The 22379-nt window shown below is 43.1% G+C and overlaps 1 long non-coding RNA gene and 1 pseudogene across 1 annotated transcript in view; one reads left to right on the top strand and one right to left on the bottom strand.

Moving 5' to 3' along the window:
* The first annotated feature begins 16772 nt into the window (after positions 1-16772).
* LOC108515033 (glycogenin-1-like) overlaps positions 16773-22379 on the top strand; it is a 10759-nt pseudogene continuing 5152 nt past the window's right edge.
* Positions 18163-22379, bottom strand: part of LOC108515034 (uncharacterized) — a 10046-nt gene continuing 5829 nt past the window's right edge. The window contains exon 3 of the long non-coding RNA XR_001881413.1: positions 18163-18430. This is a non-coding gene — a long non-coding RNA (uncharacterized LOC108515034). The remainder of the gene's footprint in view (positions 18431-22379) is intronic.

Here is a 22379-nt window from a genome sequence, read left to right as displayed (position 1 = left end):
GATCTTGAACTCCTGACCTCTGGTGATCCGCCCACCTCGGCCTCCCAAAGTGCTGGGATTACAGGCATGAGCCACTGCGCCTGGCCAATATGTGCTAATTCTATATTCCTTTATGTAGTTAAGAAAACTTTCTATTTAAAAAACTGTGCTGTGAGACCACTCTGTGCTAGGTACCCTTATACATATTATGTCATGTAATCATAAACCAGAAGGTATTTAACAATTCCCCTACCCCACCCACCTTTGTTGAGACAGGGTCTTACTCTGTTGCGCAGGCAGACTGGAGTGGTATGATCATAGCTCACTGCAGCCTCGAACTCTTGGGTTCAGGCAGTCATCTTTCCTCAGCCTCCTGAGTAACTCAGACTACAGACACGTGCCACCACACTCAGATAACTATTCCCATTTTTTGCTGTTGAGGAAACAAAATCAGAAATTAAATGACTTGGCCAAGGTCACACAGCAGGTGAATAAGTGGTAGAGCCAATATTCAATCATGTCTTTTTCTCTAAATCACACAGCCCCATGGATATGCAATCTCTAGGCTTCAGCTTAGTTAAAGACAGTAAATATTTATCAACTCGGCTATGTACAAGGCTCTGTACTAGGATTTATGGGAAATAAAAATGTCTAGTGTGCCACAGTCCATAAGAGAAACAGGCAAATGCAGCTATGCAATGATATAGACATACATAATTGTAATTACTTATGATCTAAGGCTAATAGTGATACATGCTGAAATTGATGTACAAATAAAAGCAAATGAGAAGACCAGGCACGGTGGCTCACGCCTGTAATCCCTGCACTTTGGGAGGCAGAGGCGGGCAGATCACATGAAGTCAGGAGTTTGAGAGCAGCCTGGCCAACAAAGTGAAACCCTGTCTCTACTAAATATAAAAAAATGTCAAGCGAGGTGGCTCACACCTGTAATCCCAGCACTTTGGGAGGCCAAGGTGGGTGGATTACCTAAGGTCAGAAGTTCAGGACCAGCCGAGCCAACGTGGTGAAACCTCGTCTTTACTAAAAAACACAAAACTTAGCCAGGCATGGTGGTGGGCACCTGTAGTCCCAGCTACTCGGGAGGCTGAGACGGGAGAATTGCTTGAGCCTGAGAGGCGGAGGTTGTAGTGAGTGGAGATCGCGCCATTGCACTCCAGCCTGGGCAACAAGAACGAAACTCCGTCTCCAAAAAAAATACAAAACTACAAAAATTAGCCAGGCATGGTGGTGCACGCTTGTAATCCCAGCTACTTGGGAGACTATGGCAGGATGATCACTTGAAACCACGAGGTGGAGGTTGCAGTGAGCCAAGATCACACCACTGCCTCTAGCCTAGGCAACAGCGAGACTCTGTCTCAAAGAAAATGTTTTCTCTTTTTTTAGTTGGTTATAAAAGGGCTCTGAAACTGAATTCCATGAGCTTTTGCTTAGATGGTTTTAAATTTGGGGTCACATTATCCTTTCTTTGAAGAATTTCTTTTAGATACTAGTTAACAGTTTTCTAGTAAGACAGTGGAGAATTTTTTTCTTTTTTTCTTTCTTTCTTTCTTTTTTTTTTTTTTTTTTTTGAGTCAGTGTCTCACTCTGTCCCCCAGGCTGGAGTACAGGGCACAATGTTGGCTCACTGCAGCCTCTGCCTCCCAGGCTCAAGCAATTCTCGTGCCTCCCAAGTAGCTGGGACTACAGGCATGTGCCACTACGCCCTGCTAATTTTGTGTTTTTAGTAGAGAGGGGTTTCGCCATGTTGGCCAGGCTGGTCTAGAACTCCTGACCTCATGTGCTCTGCCCGCCTCGGCCCCCCAAAGTGCTGGGATTACAGGTGTGAGTCACCAAACCCAGTTACAATGGAGAATTCCGATGCCAGACTGATTTGTTCTTGATTTTTTAAAAGTCAGTATTTATAGAAGTTTTCATTTATATTTAAATTTTAGTATTTTCATTAGGATAAGTCTCTGAGCTGATCAATCAGTATTATCCTAACAAAAAAAAAATTTTTTTTTGAGGCAGACTCTCCCTCTGTCGCCTCTGAGCTGATTGATCAGTATTACCCTAACAAACAATTTTATTAAATTACATTTTTTTTTTTGAGACAGAGTCTTGCTCTGTTGCCCAGGCTGGAGTGCAGTGGCATGATCTTGGCTCACTGCAACCTCCACCTCCCGGATTCAAGTGATTCTCCTGCCTCAGCCTCTGGAGTAGCTGGGATTACAGGCGCCCGCCACCAGGCCTGGGCTAATTTTGTATTTTTAGTAGAGATGGGGTTTCACCATGTTGGCCAGGCTGGTCTGAAATTCCTGACCTCAGATAATCCTCCCACTTCGGCTTCCCAAAGTGCTGGGATTACAGGCAAGAGCCACCTCACCAGGCCTAAATTACATTTTTTAATCTTTTCTCCCAATTTTTTATTATAAAAAGTTTCATACCTTGAAAAAAGTTAAAAGAACAGTACAACGAATACTCTTCACTTATGTGTGTCAGTTAACATTTTGTCACATTTGCTGTATGTCTGTCTTTATATATACATATAGGTATCTGTTATGTATATATGTATTTATATTATTCTATCAGTCAAGATTTTCCAAAAAAACAGAGCCAAGAGACTGTATCTATATCAATATCTATCATCTATCTGTATCTTTATATAGAAATAATTCTCTCTCTCAATCTGCATATATGTTTTAAGGAATTGGCTCATGCAATGTGGGGGCTGGCAAGTCTGAAATCTGGAGGGTAGGGTGGCAAGCTGGCAACTCAGGAAGCAGTTGATGCTGCAATCTTAAGGGAGATTATTCTCCAGGAAAAACTGTTTTTGCTCTTAAAGCCTTCAACTGATTGACTGAGGCCTCACACAGATTACTGAGGGTAAATTTTATGAAGGTCAACAGATTATACATGTTAACTAGGTTTGCAAAATACCTTCACAGCATCACCTAAATTAGTGTTTGATTATAAGTTAGGTACTATAGCCTAGAAGAATTGATACTTGAAATTAACTATCAGGCCAGGTGCCATGGCTCACACTGGTAATCCCAGCACCTTGGAAAGCCGAAGCAGACGGATCGCTAGAGCCCAGGAGTTTGAGACCAGCCTTGGCAACATGGTGAAACCCTGTCTCTACTAAAAATACAAAAATTAACTCAGCATGGTGGCATGTGCCTGTAGTCCCAGTTACTTGGGAGGCTAAGGTTGGAGGATCACTGAAGCCTGGGAGGTCGACGCTGCAGTGAGCAGTGATCGAGACACCACACTCTAACCTAGGCAACAGAGTTAGGCCTTGTCTCAAAAAAAAAAAGCAAGAAATTAACCATCAAAATTATCTATAGAGGCCAGGCGCGGTGGCTCACGCCTGTAATCCCAGCACTTTGGGAGGCCGAGGTGGGCAGATCACCTGAGGTCAAGAGTTCGAGACCAACCTGGCCAACATGGTGAAACCTCGTCTCTACTAAAAATACAAAAATTAGCCGGGCGTGGTGGCGCCTGTAATCCCAGCAACTTGAGAGGCTGAGGCAGGAGAATCGCTTGAACCCAGGAGGCGGAGGTTACAGTGAGCCGAGATCAAGCCATTGCATTCCCTCCTGGGTGACAAGAGTGAGACTCCTCTCAAAAAAAAAAAATTATATATTTCTCTATATATTTCTCCATCCCTCATTGTATATAATATAAATACATATATTTGTGCATGTGTTCACGAAATTTTTTTTTTTTTTCTGAGACGGAGTCTCATTCTGTCACCCAGGCTACAGTGCAGTGGTGCGATCTCGGCTCACTGCAACCTCCGCCTCCTGGGTTCAAGTGATTCTTCTACGTCAGCCTCCTGAGTAGCTGGGATTACAGGCTTCCACCACCACGCCTGGCTAATTTTTGTATTTTTAGTCGAGATGGGGTTTCGCCATGTTGGCCAGGCTAGTCTCCAACCACTGACCTCAGGTGATCCACCCGCCTCAGCCTCCGAAAGTGCTAGGATTACAGGCCTGAGGCACTATGCCCAGCCACAAAATTTGTATTTTTAATGGATCATTTGTCAGGAAATTGCAGAATACTCACACTTCATCCATAAATATGTCAACCTGTTTCTACTAGGGACTGGGACTTTCTTTATAACTACTGTACTGTTGGTACAATAAGGTAATTTAACTTTCACACAACAGCATTACTCTTTCCCCAATTATCCCAATAATTTTTTTAAACTGGGATTTACTGAAGATTAATTATTGTCTTTAGTGGTTGTCTCTTAAATCTTTTAATTATAGAGCAATCCTCCATCTTTGTTTTTTCATCATACCGAATTTTTTCTTCTTTTCTTTTCTTTTTCTTTTTTTTTTTTTTTGAGACAGAGTCTCACTCTGCCTCACAGGCTGGAGTGCAATGACGCCATCTTGGCTCACTGCAACCTCTGCCTCCCAGATTCAAGCGATCCTCCTTCCTCAGCCTCCTGAATAGTTGGGACTACAGACCTGCACCATCACACCTAGCTAATTTTTGTATTTTTACTAGAGACGGGATTTCACCATGTTCACCTGACTGGCCTCGAACTCCTTACCTCAAGTGATCTGCCCGCCTCAGCCTCCCAAAGTGCTGAGATTACAGGCGTGAGCCACCGCTCCTGGCCTTTCTTTCTTTCTTTCTTTCTTTTTTTTTTTTTTGTTTAGACAGAGTCTTGCTGTCGCCCAGGCTGGAGTGGAGTGGCAAAATCATGATGGCATACAGCAACCTCCAACTGCTGAGTTTAGGCAATACTCCTGCCTTGGCCTCCCAAAGTGCCTGGCCTCATACTGACAGTTTTGAAGAGCCCAGACCAATTGTGTTACAGAATCTCTCACAATCTGGGTTTGACTGATATTTTCTTCATGGTTGATTCAGGTTAAAACCTAGTCAAAGAATACTAAATAAGCAATACTGTATACTATCCCATCAAGAGGCACATAATATCAGTCCTATCATTAGTAATGCTAAGTTTGGTCACTTGGGTCACGTTCTATTTGCCAGATCTCTCTATTAATAAAGATATGTTTCTGGGTTTGAAATGTATAAGTGATCAGTGAGCTGATACTTTGATACTTTGTGACTATTTTGTTCTTCAACAACATTTTATCTAATGGTATTAATGTCCACTGGTGATCTTGGTACTACATCAGAGTTTGCACAATGGTGATTTTCTAATTCTATAATTGTTTCTTCATTTATTAGCTAACATTCTTCTGTAAAAAAGAACTTTCCCCTCTCCTCTTTCTTTTGGATTTTTGCTATGATTTACAATTTTTTTATAAATCAGTGTTTTATAATCCATTACCATTTTTTTCTTTTCTTTTTTCTTTTTTTTTTTTTTGAGACAGAGTCTCGCCCTATCACCCAGGGTGGAGTGCAATGGCGCAATCTCAGCTCACTGCAGCTCCCGCCTCCCGGGTTCAAGCCATTCTCCTGCCTCAGCCTCCCAAGTAGCTGGGATTACAGGCACCCGCCACCAGGCTTGGCTAATTTTTTTGTATCTTTAGTAGAGACAGGGTTTCACCATGTTGACCAGGCTGATCTCAAACTCCTGACCTGGTGATCCGCCCGCCTCGGCCTCCCAAAATGCTGGGATTACAGGCGTGAGCCACTGCGCCCAGCAATCCATTACCATTATTATTGCTTTGAATATCCAAAGCGTCTCAATATGGCCAATGGGAATCCCTTGAAGAGGGATCATGGGTCCTTTTTACATGTCCTCGTCATTTTGTGAGCAATTTCTTACTTTCTGGCACAGAAACTATCAGGTAGTTTCTCCTGAGGATAGGCCCTGTTAAAAAAGAACAGAATTGACTGGGCGTGGTAGCTCACGTGTGTAAGCCACGCAAGACTCTGTCTCCCCATCCCCACCCCAAAAAAGAAAAAAATAATGGCTATTTGTTCAAGCTTACTTTTGTGTCTTTCAGGAATGTTTTAACATTTTCCTCATACAGGTTTTCACATTTCTCATTAAGAATATATTTAAGTACTTTTTCTTGTTTGTTGCTGTATACATGCATCTTTCTCTTTCATTATATCATTTGACTAGTTTTATTCAATATTTTATATGCAGTTAATGCACATAACACAAAATTTACCATCTTAGCCATTTTTAATTGTATAGTTCTGTGGTATTAAGTACATTCATATTGTACAACCATCACCACCCTGTATCTCCAGAACTCTTTAAATCTTGCAAAACTGAAACAATATTCCCATTAAAAAATAACTCTCTATTTCCCACTCCTCCTGGCCCCTGAAAACCATCATTCTACTTTTTCTCTTAATTCATGATTTTTACCATTCTAAGTACTTTATTTAAATATAGTCACAGTAAGTCGTCTGTCACTTAATGACAAGGATACACTCTGAGATATGTATAGTTAGGCAATTTGTTGTGTGAATATCATAGAGTGTACTTACACAAACCTAGATGGTCTCGCCTACTATATATATATACCTAGGTTATATTGTACAGCCTATTGCTCCCAGGCTACAAACCTATATAGCATGTTACTGTACTGAATACTGTAGGCAATTATAATACAATACTAGGTGTCTGTGTATCTGAATCTATCTAACCATAGAAAAGGTGCAGTGCAAATGTGCTATAAAAGATTTTTTAAAAAATTGGTTGGGCACGGTGGCTCACGCCTGTAATCCTAGAACTTTGGGAGGCCAAGGCAGGTGGATCACCTGAGGTTGGGAGTTCGAGACCAGCCTGACCAACATGGAGAAACCCCGTCTCTACTAAAAATACAAAATTAGCCAGGCATGGTGACGCATTCCAGTAATCCCAGCTACTCGGGAGGCTGAGTCAGGAGAATCACTTGAACCCGGGAGGCAGAGGTTTCAGTGAGCCAAGACTACGCCATTGCACTCCAGTCTGAGTGACAAGAGTGAAACTCTGTCTCAAAACAAACAAACAAAAACCAGGACTTGGTGTGGTGTCTCACACCTGTCATCTCAGCACTTTGAGGGGCCAAGGTGGGAGGATTGCTTCAGCCCAGGTGTTTGAGAGCAGCCTGGGCAACAGAGCGAATCTGTACAAACAAACAAACAAAAAATTTACAAGAAAAAAATAAAATGAAATGAAAGACTGCAGCTTACAAAAAAAAAAAAAAAGGATGGCCTGGCACAGTAGCTCATGCCTGTAATCCCAGCACTTTAGGAGGCTGAGGTGGGCGAAACACTTGAGTTTGAGACCAGCCTGGCCAACACAGAGAAACCCCATTTCTACTAAAAATACAAAAATTAGCCAGGCATGGTGGTCCACGCCTCCCAGCTATTGGGAAGCTGAGGCACGAGAATCACTTGAACACAGGAGGAGAAGGTTGCAGTGAGCCAAGATTGTGCCACTGCACTGCAGCCTGGGCGACAGACCGAGACTCTGGCTCAAAGAAAAAGAAGAAGGAATCAGCAATTCTTGGAATCAGTGTGTAGTACTCACTTGAGCTCTTTGAGCTCTCTGCTTCCATAGCTCACCTTTTCTGCCCTGGTGAATCTTCTCCCAGGCCAAACCTTCCTTTTTTAGTAAAAGCACTTTGACTTCATTCTGGATTTGTTTCGGATATAATGCAGCCTTAATATTTCTCCTGGTATGATTAAAGACTTTTTGTGTTTTCTGGCAAATCCATTCTGGTATAAAGACAAAAGTTGGTGGGGCACTGTGGCTCACGCCTGTAATCCCAGTACTTTGGGAGGCGAGGCAGGTGGATCACTTGAGGTCAGGAGTTCGAGACCAGCCTGGCCAACATGGTGAAACCCCATTTCTACTGAAAACACAAAAATTAGCCAGGTGTGATGGTGCATGCCTCTAATCCCAGCTACACAGGAGGCCGATGCAGGAGAATCGCTTAAACCCAGGAGGCAGAGATTGCAGTAAGCCGAGATGCACCATTGTACTTTAGCCTGGGTGACAGAGTTAGACTCTCTATCAAAAACAAACAAACAAACAAACAAAAACAGACAAAAGTTCTTATCCGAATACTCTGTTTACAGAATTTACATTCTGTCTCTGACATATGTCATTTCTGGTAAATTTATTTTTGTTTCTACCTGCACATCTGATTTAATATTTTGATCTGCATGCCTGGGTTAAAATTTTTGTGAGGACTCTGATTTTGATTTCATTTTGGTATATGTGTGCCTCTAAATCATTTGGCTCTTTTTCCTTCCTTGTTTCTAATAATCTCCCAAGAGTAAAAACAAACATTCTCAATGGTGGGTGCAGTATGGCTAATTAAAAACAACTAGGATGATTGCCACCATCTAAAACATTGGTCCAAACTTCTGACATTCTCTAAAAGGATTTATAGGATTTTCTTTGCTCTTGCGAACTTTAAGAAATAGGATGGGATTTTCAAACATTAAGGCATGCTAGGTTTTCTGAGACTCCAGCTTGCTATATTACAGCTCATTCTCATGCACATTTTAAAACTGATGGGTAGGCCCGGCACAGTAAGCCCAGCACTTTAGGAGGCCGAGGCGGGTGGATCACAAGGTCAGGAGTTCGAGACCAGCCTGACCAACATGGTGAAGCCCCCGTCTCTACTTTAAAAAAAAAAAAAAAAATACAGAAATTAGCCAGGCATGGTGGCATGCGCCTATAATCCCAGCTACTGAGGAGGCTGAGGCAAGAGAATCACTTGAACCCAGGAGGCGGAGGTTGCAGCGTGCCGAGATGGCACCATTGCACTCCAGCCTGGGCGACAGAGCAAGACTCTGTCTCAAAAACAAAACAAAACAAAACAAAACAAAAAACCAAAACTGATGGGTAAATTACATCAGTGAAAATTCAGAGCTCATATGATCATTATATGAAAGCTCTAAAGAAAGCTCTGCAACTATAGAGTTAACATGTCAGGCCTTTGAAGTTCTCTCTTTATTTCTTTATTTTTTTTCTGCCTACTTTGAAGGAGCTGACTCTCCCTCAGGTATTGAGGTGAAACTCACTGCTTATGGCATTCTAGCCAAGATTTTTTTTTTTTTTTTTTTGATGGCGTATTGCTCAATCTCCCGGGCTGGAGTGCAGTGGCACAATCTCGGCTCAGTGCAACCTCTGCCTCCCGGATTCAAGTGATTCTCCTGCCTCAGCCTCCCACGTAGCTGGAATTACAGGCATGCACCACCATGCCTGGCTAATTTTTGTATGTTTAGTAGAGACAGGGTTTCACCATGTTGCCCAGGCTGATATTGTACTCCTGACCTCGAGAGACCCGCCTGCCTTGGCCTCCCAAAGTGCTGAGATTACAGGAGTGAGCCATTGTGCCCCGCCACTTTTTTAAAATTTTTGTTTTGGGGGAGACGTAGTCTCACTCTGTCACTCAGGCTGGAGTGCAGTGGCATGATCATGCCTCACTACAGCCTTGACCTCCTAGGCTTCAGCAATCCTCTCCTCTCACTTCAGCCTCTCAAGTAGCCAGGCCTACAGGTATGTGCTACCACACCCAGCTAATTTCTGTTTTTTGGTTTTTGTTTGGTTTGGTGGAGTGGCATCTCCCCCATGTTGCCCAGGCTGGTCTTGAACTCCAAGGCTCAAGCAAGCCATTCACCTTGGCTTCCCAAAGTGTTGGAATTACAGACATGAGCCACCATGCCTGGCTTAAAAGCCTTAAAGGGCTTCTAAATTAATGACTTTATAAATTACAACAACTCCATGACAACCAATAACCAGAAGACCGTCTGAAAATGTAAAAGTAGGTTTGCCTAACAATTGCTTAGGGTAACAGTTAATTGAAGGATTTCTATCCTAAAAAAAAAAAAAAAAAAAAGAGATAGATAAATGTTTATAAAAGTTAGGATCTTAGATTAAACAGGTTGAAATCTTGAGTTCAGAGTAGTAATAATAAATCTCTGCCCAGCATAAACATTGTTTTGTCTGCCACATAGAGGCTAAAACAAGCAAAAGCCAATGGAAAAAAACTGCTAAAATGTTTCCCTGTCTGCATTGACTAGTCAAGCAAGCCAGACCAGTAAACAAAAGACAGATTTGTACAAATTCAAGGCCGCTGGAGATTCTGTTTTTCTTACACAATTCAGCCAGTTTCAACTAAAATGTAAACATTTAAATATTTAAGCCTAAACTCATTTGAAACTGTAAAAGAGTAAAAGTGTTTGTTTTAATTGAAACTTCTATGGGAACTGTTTTGCCCAAAATTTTGGTTCACAGCTCTCATTAGATTACCTTTCAGGTCAAATAAAAACTTTGCCATGTGAATAAGTCCCATTTTGTCAAAAGGTAATTTGGATCCAACTGTCTTTTTTAAAGTCATGTGTTTGTTTTACTATCTTATGACTAAAATTCTAAAATGAAAGCTGTAAGAGCCGTGTGTGTGTATATGTGTTTAGGTTATGTTTATGTACATGCATATGTATTATGTTATATATTGTGTTTACATGGTAAAATATGGCATTATCAACCAAAGTTCCCTTAAGAAATTCTATTCAGATTGGCCTAGATAAATGATCATTCATGTAACATGTATAATAATTAACTCAATGCCTTTTAGTAATGTGACTTAAGTAAATTTTGACAAAGAAGCTGATTTTAAATTTGGTAGTAAAATAAAATAAAATGTCTTCAGAATTTTCAGTATACATTTTTGCCTGGATTTACTAGTCAGACAGTCTTATATTTGTGCCCACTAGATGTTTTAAGTGTAAGGGTTTGTCACAAAGGTTATCAAACTATAAATTCAACCTAAAAACAGAATAGTCTTGTTCAATATTGTTGGTATAATGAAAACCGTATCAGGCCAGGCATAGTGGCTCACGCCTGTAATCCCAGCACTTTGGGAGGCCGAGGCGGGTGGATCACCTGAGGTTGGGAGTTCGAGACCAGCCTGACCAACATGGAGAAACCCCGTCTCTACTAAAAATACAAAATTAGCCAGCCATGGTGACGCATTCCAGTAATCCCAGCTACTCAGGAGGCTGAGGCAGGAGAATCACTTGAACCCAGGAGGCAAATGTTGCAGTGAGGCGAGATCATGCCATTGCACACCAGCATGGGCAATAAGCACAAAACTCCATCTCAAAAAAAAAAAAGAAAGAAAAGAACTGTATCTTCTGAGTTGTAGGCAAAATACCTATATATTTAAATTTAAGGTTCTTAGGTGAACACCTGATAGTCACATTCTATATAAAATGGTTAACAGGGAAACAACTTGAAATGATGACTAGTTTTATCTAATATATCAGTTTTCATAACTAATCTAGGTATAATTGTTACAACAATTACAAATAGATTAATTAGGTAAATGTAAATGTTAATAAATAAAATTTCCATGTAACTTGAAATCTTAATGTTATGTTAAATTAAGTAATAGGTACTCATAAATATCCAGATCATTTCCAAGTTTGGGAGCTCAAGCAGTCCTCCTACTTACCCTCCTGAGTAGCTGGGACTAAGGAATGTGCCACCATGCCTGGCTAATTTTTTAATTTTTTGTAAAGATGGGGTCTCACTTTGTAATCCAGCCTGGTCTTAAACTCCTGGCTTTAAGCAATCCTCCCACCTTGTCCTCCCACAGTGCTGGGTTTATAGGAATGAGCCATTATGCCCAGTTGGGAAACGTGTTTCTAAAAATTATGAAATGGGGCCAGGCATAATCCCAGCATTTTGGGAGGCTGAGGTGGGCAGATCACCTGAGGTCAGGAGTTCAAGATCAGCCTGGCCAACACAGTGACACCCTGTCTCTACTAAAAATACAAAAATTAGCCAGGCATGGTGGCGCATGCCTGTAATCCCAGCTATTTGGGAGGTTGAGGCAGGAGAATCGTTTGAACCTGGGAGGCAGAGGCTGCAGTGAGCCAAGCTCACGCCACTGCACTTCAGCCTGGGTGGCAAGAGTAAAACTCTGTCTCAAAAAAATAAAGAAATAAATAAAAATAAAAATTATGAAATGGTTCTCATCTGTGAAATGCTGATATGTGACAATTCAAAATCTCTTGCTAGAAAAAAAAAAAAAAAAACATAGCTGGTGTGGTGGCAGGCACCTGTAATCTCAGCTACTCAGGAGGCTGAAGTAGGACAATTGCTTGAACCCAGGAGGCAGAAGTTGCAGTGAGCTGAGATCATGCCACTGCACTCTAGCCTGGGTGACAGAGTGAGACTCCGTCTCAAAAAAAAAGAAATTATTGCTAGAAACTGAGGTTACTAAGAATTAAAAATTCATATATGTATATATATGTTTGTGTGTGTCTGTGTGTATTATATATACAGAATTATATATATTTTATTTCACTAACCTATCAACAGCCATGTTTACTCAGTCCAAACTACTAGATAAACCCCAGGAACGTCTGCGCCTAGAGAGTGCAATGATCCACATTTATCTTTATGGATCTGGACAAAGCAGTATGGAGAGTTGAGCAGAGGTTAGGAATGGAGCATGAGCCATCAGATAGTTCTGAGAACTCGGAAACACCTCATGGGATCTCATATATATTTGGGCATTTACTACATGACTATTCCTATGCTAAACACACACACACACCGACTATATATATACATTTATATACACATACACACATTATATATACATATAGTATATCATATGTATTTATAGTGCATAAAGCATATACACACTCTATATTATATATAAATATATTTTAAATATATATATAAAATTCTGTATATAAAGTGTACCAACAAAATTATATATTTTTTTGAGTCAGAGTCTCTTTCTGTCACCAAGGCTGGAGTCCAGTGGCACGATCTTGGCTCACTGCAGCCTCCACCACTCAGGTTCAAATGATTCTCCTCGCTCAGCTTCCTGAATAGCTGGGACTACAGGCGCCTGCCACCGTGCCTGGCTAATTTTGTATTTTTAGTAGACATAGCGTTTCATCACATTGGCCAGGCTGGTCTTGAACTCCTGACCTCTAGCGATCCACCTGGCTCAGCCTCCTAAAGTGTTGGGATTACAGACGTGAGCCACTGCACCTGGCCAGATGTGTTTTTAATTATAAAACTTACAAGAAAGCCATTAAAAACTGTTTTGTTGTTGTTGTTGTTTTTTCTTGAGATGAAGTCTTGCTTTGTCGCCCAGACTAGAGTAGAGTTGTATGATCACAGCTCACTGCAACTTCTGCCTCCCAGGTCCAGGCGCTTCTCCTGCCTCAGCCTCCCAAGTAGCTGGGATTACAGGCACCTGCCACCATGCCCAGCTAATTTTTGTATTTTTTTGTGCAGACAGGGTTTTGCTCTGTTGGCCAGGCTGGTCTCGAACTCCTGACCTTAAATGATCCACCCGCCTTGGCCTCCTAAAGTGCTGAGATTACAGGCATGAGCCACCAGACCCAGCCAAAACTGTGTTCTTTATTGAGAAAACTAATTCTCTTTTCAAATCAGAGTTTATTTAAAAGTTGTTTCAAACTATGGGCTTAGGAAAGGAATAGAAACAAGATAGAAAGAAACCAGTTAAGTAGGAGGGAAATGTAAAGAAAGTTATAGGTAGGAAAAGTATTTTGGGCAAGGAAGTTCAAAAGAAGAGGATAATTTTGTATGAGAGAGAATCTTACGTGGTCAGTTTTTGTCCTAAAGTAAAATGACTAGTTATTTAGAAAAGATGAAGTATTGGGGCAGGGTGCGGTGACTCACGCCTGTAATCCCAGCACTTTAGGAGGCCGAGGCGGGTGGATCACCAGGCCAGGAGGTCCAGACCATCCTGGCTAAGAGGGTGAAACCCCGTCTCTACTGAAAACACAAAAAAATTAGCTGGGCGTGGTAGCAGGCGCCTGTAGTCCCAGTTTCTCGGGAGACTGAGGCAGGAGAATGGCGTGAACCCGGGAGGTGGAGCTTGCAGTGAGCCGAGATCATGCCACTGCACTCCAGCCTGGGCAACAGAGCGAGACTCTGACAAAAAAAAAAAAAAAAAAAAAAAGGAAGTATTGGAAAACGCAGAAATTCTAAGCATGTCATTTAAGGTCTGTGCAGATTGTAAAAGATCACAAATAATGGATTTATGAAAGACATTTTGTGTATAATCAAGTTCACTACAGTAAGAAGGGAATTATTTGTGTCTTTTAAAGATTGAACTTTAATATTAAAAATACACTGGGCCAGGCGTGGTGGCTCACGCCTGTAATCCCAGCACTTTGGGAGGGCGAGGCAGGTAGATCATCTGAGGTTGGGAGTTTGAGACCAGCCTGACCTACGTGGAGAAACCCCATCACTGCTAAAAATACAAAATTAGGGGCTGGGCGCCGTGGCTCACGCCTGTAATCCCAGCACTGTGGGAGGCCGAGGCCAGCGGATCATGAGGTCAGGAGATTCAGACCATCCTGGCTAACATGGTGAAACCCTGTCTCTACTAAAAAAAAAAAAAAAGAAAAAATACAAAAAATTAGCCAGGCGTGGTGGCGGGCGCCTATAGTGCCAGCTACTCAGGAGGCTGAGGCAGGAGAATGGGGTGAGCCTGGGAGGCGGAGCTTGCAGTGAGCCGAGATCGCACCACTGCACTGCAGCGTTGGCAACAGAGCAAGATTCCATCTAAAAAATAAATAAATACATAAATAAAAATACAAAATTAGCCAGATGTGGTGGCGCATGCCTGTAATCCCAGCTACTCGGGAGGCTGAGGCAGGAGAATCGCTTGAACCTGGGAGGCAGAGGTTGCCCTGAGCAGAGATCATCGCCCCGTTGCACTCCAGCCTGGGCAACAAGGGCGAAACTCCATCTAAAAAAAAAAAAAAAAAAAAAATACACTGATACAACTGAAAATATGGTCTTCTACGTTAGAACAATAAGCTTTTCTTGAAATACTGATCTACTGTTAGTAAAATTTGCAAGAGTCTTTGATTTTTAATTCTCCGCACATTTTTTTTCTGTTCTGCATTTACATTTAATTTTCTTAATTCAAGGTTTAAAGTGCTGTCTTTTTCATTTAAAATGATAATTTCCACTTCAGGAGGCAGAGGCGGGTGGATCATGAGGTCAGGAGTTCGAGAACAGCCTGGCCAATGTGGTGAAACCCTGTCTCTACTAAAAATACAAAAATTAGCCGGGCGTGGTGGCGGGTGCCTGTAGTCCCAGCTACTCTGGAGGCTGAGGCAGGAGAAGGGCGTGAACCCAGGAGGCGGAGCTTGCAGTGAGCCGAGATCGCACCACTGCACTCCAGCCTGGGCGACAGGGTGAGACTCTGTCTCAAAATAATAATAATAATGAAATAATGATTTCATTTCTTGGGGTAGAGTTTTCCTCTTGGAGTTTCTCAAACTCTTATCTCGGAAGTTCAAAGTTTGTGGTATCCTGCTACATGATTTGCAGATCATGCATCATTACATCAGCTCTTCTTTCTCCCCTTCAGAAGTTACATAATTTTGCTCGACTTGGGTAATAACTCTCTTTTAACTCTTTAGTCAGCTCCTGTAACTTTTTTCTCCAGTTCTAACTCTGCTGTTATAACCTGACACTGAAATGTTCCGTCTTAAAGTCCTAGAAAAGCAATATTTTTCTTCACTGTAAGTTGGTTTGTGCACTCTTGGCTTTTTTTCTTTTTTCTTTTTTTTTGAGATGGAGTTTCCCTCTTGTCACCCAGGCTGGAGTGCAGTGGTGAGATCTGGGCTCATGCAACCTCTGCCTTCCGGTTTCAAGCGATTCTCCTGCCTTGGCCCCCCGAGTAGCTGGGATTACAGGTGCCCGCCACCACACCCAGCTCATTTTTGTATTTTTAGTAGAGATGAGGTTTCACCATGTTGGCCAGGCTGGTCTCGAACTCCTGACCTCTTGATCCACCCACGTTAGCCTGCCAAAGTGTTGGGATTACAGGCATGAGCTGCTGCGCCCAGCCCTCTTGGCTTTTTTTGATGTATCTGAATTGTTTCACGTAACCAAGAAATTTCTCATGGTTTTACTAAGAGCCATGTATTCCCCTGCTCAAGATACTAGTTCTTCTTTATATTTTTCCTTGTTTCTTTTTTTTTTTTTTTTTTTTTTTTTTTTTTTTTTTTTTTTTTTTTTTGAGATGGAATCTCACCCTGTCACCCAGGCTGGAGTGTAATGGCGAGACCTCGACTCACTGCAACCTCTGCCTCCTAGGTTTAAACAATTCTCCTGCCTCAGCCTCCTGAGTAGCTGGGATTACAGGTGCCCGCCACCATGCCCAGCTAATTTTTGTATTTTTAGTAAAGATGGGGTTTCGCCATGTTGGTCAGGCTGGTCTCGAACTCCTGACCTCAAGTGATCCACCTTCCTCAGTCTCCCAAAATGCTGGGATTACAGGCGTGAGCAACCATGCCTGGCCACATTTTTGTATAATGTGGTGTATACATATAAACTTGGACACATATGTTTCCTGTGTTTGACTGAATTCAAGTATCTTCTCGTCAGGTATGACTTTCAGGTTATTGCAAACTCAGATAAATGAGCTTCCAATAAGGAGAAGCCTTAAAAAACAAAGATTTTACATTTTGTCAAGATAATTTCCTGTTATCTTTATTAGATTTTTTTGAGCTTTGAAAGGGTTAAGAATTTTACATCCACGTTATTTTCTATATTGCTTTTTAAGTCTTTTATATCACTCTGGTTAAATGAATATTATTTCACAATGGCCTGTGGTCATGTTTTCATCAAGTGTTTTGAACCTTTTGAATCCTTGGCAGACTTCTCCAAGATCAAAATTCTAAATTTTCTTTTTGTTCTAGAGTTAACTTTGGCACTTTCCAGTTGAACCCCTATGAGCTCCTAGGAGTTTTAAATGGCAGTCCCGCTGTGCCTCCTCCCTGCCCTTGCTCCCTCCCAACCCGCGGCTGCCCCAGCTGCCTGCACCCTCGGCAGCACCATGAAAGATCAGGCCTTTGCGACACTGACCACAAATGATGCCTACACCAAAGGTGTCCTGGCCCTGGGCTCATCTCTGAAATAGCACAGGACCACCAAGAGTCTGGTCGTACTTGCCACCCCGCAAGTCTCAGACTCCATGAGAAAAGTTTTAGAGACCGTCTTTGCTGAAGTCATCATGGTAGATGTCTTAGACGGCACGATTATGCTCATCTAACCTTAAAGAAGAGGCCAGAGTTGGCTATCATGCTGACAAAGCTCCACTGCTGGTTGCTTACACAGTATTCAAAATGTATATCTATGGATGCAGATACTTTGGTCCTAGGAAATATTGATGATCTTTTTGAGAGAGAATTGTCAGCAGGACCAGACCCAAGGTGGCCTGACTGCTTCAATTCCAAAGTCTTCATTTATCAGCCTTCAGTTTAAATATATAATCTGCAGTTTCATCTTGCTTCTGAGCAAGGTAGTTTTGATGGTGGGGACCAAGGCTTACTGAACACAGTTTTTTTGTTTTTTCTTTTCTTTTTTTTTTTTTTTTTGAGACTGAGTCTCACTCTGTCGCCCAGGCTGGAGTGCAATGGCGCAATCTCGGCCTACCGCAACCTCCACCTCCCAGGTTCAACTGATTCTCCTACCTCAGCCTCCCAAGTAGCTAGGATTACAGGCACCTGCCATCATGCCCGGCTAATTTTTGAATTTTCTTTTCTTTTCTTTTTTTTTGAGACGGAGTCTCACTCTGTTGCCCAGGCTGGAGTACAGTGGCGCGATCTTGGCTTACTGCAACCTCCACCCCCTGGGTTCAAGCAATTCTCCTGCCTCAGCCTCCCAAGTAGCTGGGATTACAGGTGCCTGCCACTGCTCCTGGCTAATTTTTGTATTTTTAGTAGAGACGGGGTTTCACCATCTTGGCCAGGCTGGTCTTGAACTCATGACCTCACAATCCACCCACGTCGGCCTCTCAAAGCACTGGTGTGTCCGGAGTTGGTTTCTGCCGGTGGGTTCGTGGTCTCACTAACTTTAAGAATGAAGCCGCAGACCTTCGCAGTGAGTGTTACAGCTCTTAAAGATGGCATGAACCCAAAGAGTGAGGGGTAGCAAGGTTTATTGTGAAGAGCAAAAGAATAAACCTTCCACGGCATGGAAGGGGACCCGGGTTGCCACTGCTGGCTGGGGTGGCCAGTTTTATTCTCTTATTATCCCCTCCCATGTTCCATTTCTGTCCTATCAGAGTGCCCTTTTTTCAATCCTCCCCACGATTGACTACTTTTAGAATCCTGCTGATTGGTGCGTTTTACAGAGTGCTGATTGGTGCGTTTTACAGAGCACTGATTGGTGCATTTTACAATCCTCTTGTAAGACAGGAAAGTTCCCCAAGTCCCCACTTGACCCAGGAAGTCCAGTTGGCCTCACCTCTCAATCCCCCCTCTAAACATGACACCCTAACTGCTGTTGAGAATTAGGCAATGACCACTCTAGCTACTTCCTGCTGGATAGGGGCGAAGAAGAGACCCTGCAGTTGTAGTGTCCTCCAGAGGAGAACTCTCTAGGCCAGTCAAAGGGCCAGCAGGTCAGTCCAGGGGTCCTCAGTAGAAGTTGTGAGTTGAGTTCATTTGGGGATCCATTTGTAAGAACATCTGTAGCTTGATGGCCTCAATCCTGGAGGAAACAAATTTGACAAGGAGGTTAAAAATACAGGGCCCGAAGGCAAGTAATAGCAAGAAGGCTGTCACGGGACCTAGAAAGGGGAGAAGCCATGTTGCCCAACTCCAGAGGTTGGTATAAGATTTTGAAAGGCATTGTCTGATTTCAGAAGCCTTTTCCTGTAAACGCCGGGTGGCATCTCGTACTATCCCTGACTGGTTAGTGTAAAAACAACACTCTTCTCCTAAGAAGGTGCAATGTCCTCCTTTCTCAGCAGTGAGGAGGTCTAGGCCTTGGCGGTTTTGGAGAGTCACTGCTGCCAAAGAGTCTATTTGGGATTGTAGAGTAAGGATAGATTTTGTTATTTCTTGCAAACTGTCTGAGAAATCCTTTGAGAGTGTGTGGTAGTAGGATAATGAAGTGGATAAACTGGCTACTCTGGTTCCTGCAGCAGTGGCCATTCCTAACCCTATAAGTAGGGGAATTAGTTGTATGGCCCTGTGCTGATGGACTTGAGCCTTGAGGGGCACTAATAGGGTCTGATTTCCTGGGGCAATGTCAATGTCAGGACTTAGGAAGACTAAGGTGCGGGTGCCTGTCCAGTTGGTGGGGAGGCAGATATAGGTTGAAGTTCCACATAAGAGGAATATGCCTTGGCTGGTTGTGTATGTTAAAAAGGTGTGTGAGTTTGTTGATTTCATTTTCCCATACTCTTAGAGTACTTGCCAAGGTAGCTCCAGTGAGTGGTTGGAAAGGGGTGTTGGGAGCAAACTGACTGGCTCCCTGTGTTCTATTTTCCCATTGGAAAAAAAAAAAAAAAACTTTTGTATCTACTAGGAACCATTCAAGAGAGTGATTGAAAGAGGGGATGAGAAGACATTCACTAATGGTGGGGGCGCTGCTGCAGGGGCTCCAGGGGTGAATGGTCATGCAGGGAGTATGTTCACCATTACAAAACCTGGACTGTTTGTTAAGCAGGGAGGTGGTGATGATTTTGGGGGGACCTGAGAAGTGGACAAGCCATCTGAATGGAGCTGTTTGGGTGACTCAGAAGTTACTATGATCAGTTGGGCCTTAAAGTTGTAGGATATAATTACACTGATGGGATAGTAGGTGCCCTATTTTGTGAGGAGAATTTCAGATTCTCAATAGGGCCATGGGCAAGAGAGTAGGCCGTGGGAGATGCATTTCTTGTGTTAGTTTCCTTAAGTGCCTCTTGAGTGTTTCATTTGCCTTCTCAACCTTCCCTGAGGATCGTGGCCTCCAGATGCAGTGAAGGTGATATTGTATCCCTAGCACCCTGGAAATTCCCTGAGTTATTGTGGCTTTAAAAGCTGGACTGTCACTTTATAAGCTTTGGGGAAGCTTTAAAAGCTGTCACTTTATAAGCTTTGGGGAAGTCCAAATATAGGAATCATTTCATGAATTAGGACTTTAACCACTTCCTGGACTTTAATCACTATCCAATTTGTAAAGATATCAACACAGACCAGCAAGTATTGAATCCCCTTGACTTAGGCCTATCGATGAAGTCTAACTGCCAGTCCTCTGCCCTATTCTTTGTTCCCCCAGAGGAGCCTTACGATGTACCAAGGGATTATTCCTTTGGCACACCTCACATGCTCTGACTACTTGCTGGATGGTCCGGAGGAGATTTGGCCCTGTAAATAGGGATTTGGCCATTTGATGAGTATTCTCAATACCCATATGAAAAGTTTGGTGGAGGGTCTTAAGTATTTTCCACTGGCTGGCTTTGGGTATGATCACCTTTCCCTCTTCTGTCGTTCACCACCCAGAGGGGAGAAAACTATGCCGCCGTGAAAGTCCCCCTTCTGTTTCGGTCAGGGAATACTGCAGCTTAATCTCTTGGAGAGGGTTGTTCCATACCAAGGGTCCTTCCATAGGTATTTCTAATGGGAGGTTCCACTTGGCAGCAATTTTGGCCTCAGCGTTGGCCTGACAGTTTCCTTCTGCCTTTTCTCCTTCACCTTTTTGATAGCTTTGGCACTGTAAGACTGCCACCTCCTTGGGTTTTTGCACTACGTGCAATAACTCCATGATTTCCTTGTGGTATTTATTGGGGGTTCCCCCAGAGGTTAGGAACTCCCTTTATTTCCGTATTCCAGCATGGGCATGTAGGATTAGATAAGCATACTTGCTATCTGTATACATATTTATTCTTTTTTCCTTTCCCAGTTCTAAGGCTCGGGTAAGCACCACTTGTTCTGCTAACTGGGTGCTGGTCCCTGGGGGAAGAGGCTTACTTTCAAGTACTGTTACATCACTAACTATGGCAAAACCTGCCCTTTGTATCCCATTCTCCACAAATGAACTTCTATCAGTATATAGGTTAAGGTCAGGATTAGCTAAGGGGACTTCTAAGAGATCATGTTGGGCGGCATAAGTCTGGCCTACAATTTGTTTGCAGTCATGCTCGACTGGTTCCCCATCCTCTGGAAGAAAAGTGGCAGGTTGAGGGTTGCACACATGCGTATTTGAAGCACTGGTCCCTCAAGGAGTAGTGCCTTGTATCTAAGCAGGTGGTTGTCTGATAGCCATAAACTTTCTTTGGCACCCAGTATGCCATTTACATCATGAGTAGTCCAGATGGTGAGATCCTTTCCTTGTATTATTTTGACAGCCTCTGACACTAAGATGGCCTCCGCCACAACTATCCATAAACAGTGAGGCTAGCCTTTTGCTATTGCATCAGTTTCCTTACTTAGGTATGCCACTGGTTGTGGGGTTGTCCCACGAGTCTGAGTAAGGACTCCAAAAGCTATTCTCACTCTCTCTGTGATGTATAAAGAGAAGTTTTGTCCTGTGGGAAGGCTTAAGGCTGGAGTTTGTACAGGGCCTGATTTAAGGTTTTGAAGGCTGTTTCTGCCTCTGGTTCCCATTCTCCTAGATGAGTATTTGCCCTCTGGGTCTCCTTGATTAGAGTATAGAGTGGCCTGGCCATCTCATTGTATCCAGGGATCCACAGTTGGCAAAAGCCAGTAATTCCAAGGAACCCCTGAAACTGTTTTAATGTCTTAGGGTGAGGATAAGCCAGTATAGGCTGAATTCATTCTTTGCTGAGGGCCCTGGTTCCTCTGGCTAAGATTAGGCCTAGATATTTGACTTGTAGGGAGATCTGGGCCTTCTATTTAGACATCTTGTACCCCTGATTAGCTAGAAAGTTCAAGAGATCTAGAGTAGCCTGCTGGCATGAGGCTTCCGAACTGGTAGCCAAACGTAAATCATTCACATATGAAAGACCAGAGTGTCTGGACTTGAGAAGCGGCCTAGATCTTGGGCCAGTGCCTGATCAAACAGACGAGGGCTATCCCTAAACCCTTGAGGCAAGACCGTCCACATAAGTTGGGATGTGTGGTCTGAGGGATCCTCAAAGGCAAAGAGAAACTGGAAGTCAAAGTGCAGGGGAATGCAGAAGAAGGCATCCTTGAGGTCCAGAACAGTGAACCATTCTGCTTCCTCTGGTGTTTGAGAGAGCAGGGTATACGAGTTGGGTACAGCTGGATATAGAGGAATTACCCCCTCATCGATGAGACTAAGATCCTGCACTAGTCTCCACTGACCATTCGGTTTTTGTACTCATAAAATTGGGGTGTTGCAGGAACTGCCGCATTTTCCTACTGGACTTGAACTTTTAAAAGTCTAACAATATCGGCCGGGCGCGGTGGCTCAAGCCTGTAATCCCAGCACTTTGGGAGGCCGAGATGGGCAGATCACGAGGTCAGGAGATCGAGACCATCCTGGCTAACACTGTGAAACCCCGTCTCTACTAAAAAATACAAAAAACTAGCCGGGCGAGGTGGCGGGCGCCTGTAGTCCCAGCTACTCGGGAGGCTGAGGCAGGAGAATGGCGTAAAACCCGGGAGCTGGAGCTTGCAGTGAGCTGAGATCCGGCCACTGCACTCCAGCCCGAGCAACAGAGCGAGACTCCATCTCAAAAAAAAAA

Source organism: Rhinopithecus bieti, unplaced genomic scaffold (genome assembly GCF_001698545.2).
Source record: "Rhinopithecus bieti isolate Rb0 unplaced genomic scaffold, ASM169854v2 scaffold_32422, whole genome shotgun sequence".
NCBI lineage: Eukaryota > Metazoa > Chordata > Mammalia > Primates > Cercopithecidae > Rhinopithecus > Rhinopithecus bieti.
This window is presented reverse-complemented; position numbering and strand designations above follow the sequence as displayed.